The 6,000-nt window shown below is 38.4% G+C and overlaps 1 protein-coding gene across 7 annotated transcripts in view; it reads left to right on the top strand.

The window, feature by feature from the left end:
* The first annotated feature begins 917 nt into the window (after positions 1–917).
* The window catches only part of CNTN4 (contactin 4), a 547,079-nt gene continuing 541,996 nt past the window's right edge, over positions 918–6,000 (top strand). For 2 of the 7 annotated variants that reach the window (XM_082637407.1, XM_082637404.1), the window contains exon 1: positions 918–1,073. The gene's annotated coding sequence lies outside the window, so the exon portion shown is untranslated. Of the gene's footprint in view, positions 1,074–1,293; positions 1,403–2,271; positions 2,526–6,000 lie in introns of those variants that run through there. The other 5 variants (XM_082637406.1, XM_082637403.1, XM_082637405.1 and 2 more) reach the window with 4 other exon arrangements.

Below are 6,000 nucleotides of genomic sequence, written 5' to 3'. Positions count from 1 at the left end.
TAACTAAGGTCAAATTTACATAAGCAAATATCTTCAAGGGCTGGCAGGTAGCGTATATGAGCAAAAGCAGGAGTTGGCACAGGTTTGGTAAAGTGCAGAACACATGTTCTGTTTAAAAATGTTCACATTCAAATTCTAAAATCTCTCTCTTGCCGAACCAAGCATGTCCACAGGCTACTAGTTTGCAACTCCTGACTGTATCACCATGCAGGCAGAGTAAAGAAGAGTGTTATTCCAGTTACACAAGCGGAATCAACATTGCCAGTTCCTTTTTGAATACTTGGTGTCCTGAGTTCCATGCCAAACCCTCTGCTTTGAATGCCCTGGACTTCTAGGACTCAAGAAGAAACATACATTTGGAGACATAAAATGCCCCCAGAGAGACTATCTTGAGTCTAACCAGTCTCCCCAAAGTCTAGATCTGCAAAGAATGTACGCACACGTGTCCCATATAATCCAGAGGGGCAATGCTGCAGCCTGTAAGCTTCCTGGGAGCCGCAAGTAACACTAACAGACAAACCAAATCACAGGGCAAACCCACCATATATACCGAACAACCCGTGTAATTATATTCTATAGTTGAGGAATTACATAAATTGTCCATTGGGAAGGAAGCCTTAAACTGTACCCCCCACCCTTGAAATCTGTAAACAGCTGTGCGAGTCTCTGCATATCTTTGAAAGGTTGAACACATTTGATCGGGGAACCAAGTTGATTTCCTAATCAGGTTGATATGAGCAGAGCCAGTTAGAGATGTGTGTGATTCTCCCAGTGTGCGTCTTTGATTCATGCGCTAATTATGTCGATCCTTTGGGGAACACAGCCACAAAGCTGGGTCCTCCTTGATTAATGCTGGCGGAGAGCCATGCAGTGCACAGCGGAGAGCAGTTCAGCATCTCTAGTCCCAGATGAGAATATGGTCCCATTATCTCCCAGCTGCCTAAGCAATCCATAAGGGCCTGTTCTGCGTGGATGATCAGTGTAGTGGAAGCAGGGACTTGCTGAGAGCTGAAATCTCTGTTTAATTCGCTGTAACATGTAAAGCGAAACTGGGACATTTTACTTTGCAGTCTGTAAGTACCAGGTTTTTCTCTCCCCCTCTTCCTCCCTGCAGCTCCATGTGAATGTGACTTTGCAAGCTGCATTTGATTTTCTGTTCCATCGCTCTTTGTTGAATCAAGCTGGTGAGACAGTGTAATCTGTTTGGAGCTTGCTGTTTCTGTCAGATCTCTTTTATAATTGATTCATACAAGGAGATAAGAGACCTTTTAGAACGCTTTTATAGAAGTTAAAAATTATTGGCTTTGTTTGAAATTTGGAAGCATACATGCATTGTCTGTGGTGCTCAGGATGGCTAGAGCATATATTTATCTTCTGTATCTCTGGCCATTGCGAGAAAAATGTAAGTAGAAGTCATGCGTATATGTAAAGAGATCATCTTACTTGCATTTCTGTATAAAAGATGCTTGTGTCAGTGTTTCCAGAATTTATTTAAGATAGTTTATTTTGTGGCTCTCTCCTGCTACTAAGAAATGCAGAAACAGGAAAGTTTCTCTTGTTTTTCAGTTGCATGCTATTTAGAAACTTTGCCGGGGGTGGGGGTAACTATTAGGAATATTTGCAAATATAAAGTATATGTCTTTTTTCATTCTAAGGGATGGTATTGAAAAATAAGAGTCTATGTTTAGCCCATTTTTGCTTTTGAATGCACTACTTTTTATGGAGATGTGAAATTTAAAAAAGCAAAAATTATCAGTTCAGCTCTGGGTTCATTTATCTTTCATATGTCTCCAAATGCAACCTATCAAATTAGTATGCAAGATGAATTCATCATAAAAATGATATTAGAAATTAATATTGTTAACAATGTTTGCATGGTGTCTTTCAAATGATCAATGGCTTAGTGAAATTAAAGATCATTATCACTGTGGAAAAGGATATACAGATTTTTGGTCTGGGTTTCCCCTAACCTAAATATAAACCACACTTTTCTTCCTGGATTGAAAGTAGAATAATTGAGCTGCTGTAAGAATAGAATTTGAATATAAGAGGCTTTAACCACTTGAACCAATGGCCAGAGCTGAGGTGGACCAAAGTGAACTTCGAATCATTCCTATCTGCAAAGGGCAATCAAAGTGCCCTCATTGAGCTTGAGTCCGTGGAGCCGGAGGATCCCGCAGTTTCCGGAGTGGAAATACAATTTTTCTGAATAGGCAGTAAGTTTCAAAGCAGAGAGAAACCACAGGCTGTGAAGTATCAAAGTGTCTCACTGGTGAGGACAGAGGATGTTCTCATTAGATTTTGTTGAGGGGAATGATGCAAGGGGGAGAAGACTCAAAATAGATGGCTGTGTACATGAGCACAGGCATTTTCAGAGCTTGAGGTTTGGAGGGGAAAAGTTAACAAACCAATAAAGACCACTTAGCATCTGGCAAGATGAAGCAAAAGGAGAATGGCCGTGGTACCTCTGGGTAGCCAACAGTCCCAGGGCTGTCCTTGAGGAGAATTCTGTTCTCTGGATAAAAGTAAGTGTGTTTAAGGGTCTGAAATATGGAAATCTGAAATAATGGCAAGTGGATTTGATGGTTAGTTACATTTCCCCTAAGCAAAAGATTGGCCTTATGCCTTCTTCCCAAACTGAGCTGACTTGTGTGAGTGATGGTTACTGAGGAAGTCTCAGCTATATTTTAAATAATAGTTTGTGTTTTTCTAACTAGTGCAAGTATGTGATCTCACAGAGGTGTGATCTTATTTAAAATGATGTAAGGAACAGAAATAGAAGTAGTTAAGGTCCAGTGATTTTTGTACAATCGTTTGTTTTGTGTCTAAATAATTTAGTACGTGCTGTTTTCTTTTGAGTTTCAATTTTGTGTGTGACTCCTGAATTCTTCTATATATATGTGTGTGTATATATACACATATATATGTATGTGTGTGTGTGTGTGTGTGTATGTATATATTTAGCAGGAACTTTTGCCCTTTGTAGAGAGGTATTCTTCTGAAGTAGTTAAGTTTGACTTCTTTCTTTCCATTCAAACATTTAGAAATGTCAATGCCTGTGATGTTAAATTTTTTTTTTTTTTTTTGCGGCTGGTCACCTCAAAGCTACAAGAGGTATTTGCAAGATTTATCGTGTGCTCCTATTATTTAGAAATATTTTAACTATTTAATAAAAATTGGGACACTGTATCCTCAGTTATGCTTAATCTGTAGAAAAGGGGATTGGATGCTTCAGGGGTTAGTTTAGGGTCTGGTCATTTGACAGATGGGGAGGCCAGATGGGTGTTACATATACCTTGTAATAGGGGCTTTTAAACTCATGGTGATTTGATTGGCCTTCAAAATAAATTTTAACTGCTATAAAAGATAATAAAAGTCTTGCATTTTGTATGTAAAAAGGGTTTATCTCTCTATGCATTTGCAAGCGTGAGTACAAGTCCACCATACGAGCCCTGTAGATAATTTCCAGGCTGTTCCCAGTTCAGGGCTCCCTCAGCATCCAGAAGCTGCTAGAGTTGAACAAAGTAAAGAATGCTGTGAGAAGGGGCACAGCAAGAGAGAAGAGCCCCCTGGCAGCTGTGCTTTGGGCCCTTGGCTCACTGTCATGTCTGTCCCAGAGCTGCTGGGCTAAGCACAGAGGGAACTTCACAGCATCCTCAGCAGAATTTGTCAGCAGGTCCTTTTTACATACAGACTGCACCCTATCCTTGCTTAATGGGTTGCACCCGCAAATATGAGGTGAAGCCGGAAGGTCTGTAAACTCTTTCCACGAGATGTTCAACAGTGAATATGGTTGAATAGAAAAAGCATGACTTTAATAACCTAAAAAATTTGGGGATGATTTTAAATGTTAGTAAACCTCGACTCTGCAATATCAGTGTCTGCTCCTTAGGTTTTCACCTGGCCCAGCAGACACTTAAGTTAACCTCTTTTCAGCTGCTGTGCAAGCTCTAAAAAGGCACTCCGCCTCTCTGTGCATCAGTATCCCCTGTAAAATGGTATGATTTCTAAGATACTCTCTAGGTTAGGAAAATCCATGATCTCATGACACCTCATCCTAGCCTCTCACTCACTCCTGATAGCCCTTCAAATTGCCTCGGGACTGGGCAAAATGTGATATAATTGTCATCCAAAACAAATTGGATTCTTGTTTTTCTTTCTTCCTCCTTTTCTTCCCTTCCCCTCCTTCCCTTCCTCCCTCTATCCTTTCCTTCCTTCCTTCCTTCTTTTTTCTGTCTCCACTCCCTGTCTTTCTACCCTGTCCCTGGTTCCCTTTTTTCCTGCCTCCCTCCTCTGTTTTTTCATTAGTGACTTATTCTAAAGTCAAACAGAAACAAGGTTAGGATCACCTGTTCTTTTGCGTAAGTTGTTTGTTTGTCACCTTTTCTTATGAGAGGTCATTGAGGTATAATTGATACACTGATACATTGCTCTGTTGTGTATTATGTTTACTTAGTCCTAGGCAGGTGTGTGCAGAAGGCACACTGAAAGTTATGGGTGTGTATATATGTGTGTGTAGATTTCCCATGTTAAATTTTAAAGTAAGAGAATAATTTATCTTATATTCTAAATTGAAGGTGACTAAGCAGGATTCATCCTCATGTATTCAGCTGACAACATTTAATTTAAAAATAAAACAAAAACAAAATTTCACAAATGAGAATCCACTTCAGTTTTGCAGGATATTAAAGAGCTTGATTTTTAAAAAGGGAAAAAATGTTCACCAAAGGATTTTATTTTTCCATGAAAAATGACAGTCTTGTTAGATGGTATGGAAAATAAAAAGCCATAAATGATTTTAGTATGAAATATATACCTGACAGCATAATCATGCAGGCAACTTTGTAGCATCCAAGAGCGTTAAAAGAAAAAAACTTCATGGAAGATTTTCTTCATTCTATGTTTATTGTACTCTCAGAACTGTTCATTACGAGATAAGACTGTCAGTTAAAATCGACAAATGATGAAGTTACTGAACCATCACTAATGATTCTGGGGCTTTTTGATGTACTCAGACCCAATTGTGAGTAAATTTTGTTTGATCATCTTCACTACAAGTACTGGAAGAAGCTAAATTAATTTCAGAATTGATATTTGTAGTACAAGGATGACAGTGTTTTTTGTTTCTTTCACTTGTAAATGAAATGAGCATACACATTGACTGAATAGCTGGAATGGCACAAAATAATTGCAGGCTAATATTCTACTTAACACTTGACAACATTTATATGTATATATCTTAACATCCAGTGAGTACTTATGAGATGGATTTTAAGTGACCGTTCTATGACATCAATAGCTTGGGTGGGCTTTGCTGCTTATTCCAGAAAAGGGTAGTGTTAGGACAGCTTTTAAATATAAGTTGGAATATTAATTTTTCTCTCAAGTTTTACTGTTAGGAAATCTCTATGTGGCTTATTTTGAATATTAATGTTATTCCTTATTGAACTCATAGACTGTATTTGATGTGATCATGCAGAGTATAAAATTAATTTTCCAAATCTCAAAAAATTGGGTAGATATCCTGACTTTTTAGGTGGCGGGCCCTGTAGTAAGTAGAATCAGTAACATGGAATAATTCCTCGGCTTTATAGTTGTGCATCCTTCCATGACCAAAATGATTTTGTACTATTTCTGTGCAAAAACTATTATGGTGACAGATATGTCTGATAATTTGTGGCTCTCAAATCCCTGATTATAAAGTTACCAGGCAGCTTCAAGGGCACTACTTTTGGTTTTAAACCAGTGGATCTGATGACTTGAGACGTTCAATTCAGTATCACTTAGTTAATAGCTCCAGTGGTTTATCAGACTGTTTTATTGTATAGTTAAAAAAGTAAAGTTGTAAATCAGTCTCAGATGTGGCAGTAGGTTTTGTTCATGGTTTCCTGTCTTTGCTTATATTCCAGCGTAGGAATGAGAGTCTTTCTGCATATCAGCATGAAATTTCTCTGTTGTTTCTAGGAAGGACCAGTATGATTTAGTATTGAAGGGAGCATA

The sequence above is a fragment of the Mesoplodon mirus genome, assembly GCF_964341445.2.
Source record: "Mesoplodon mirus genome assembly, chromosome: 12".
Lineage (NCBI taxonomy): Eukaryota > Metazoa > Chordata > Mammalia > Artiodactyla > Ziphiidae > Mesoplodon > Mesoplodon mirus.
The sequence above is the reverse complement of the archived record's forward strand: the minus strand, read 5'-3'. Positions and strand labels throughout refer to the sequence as shown.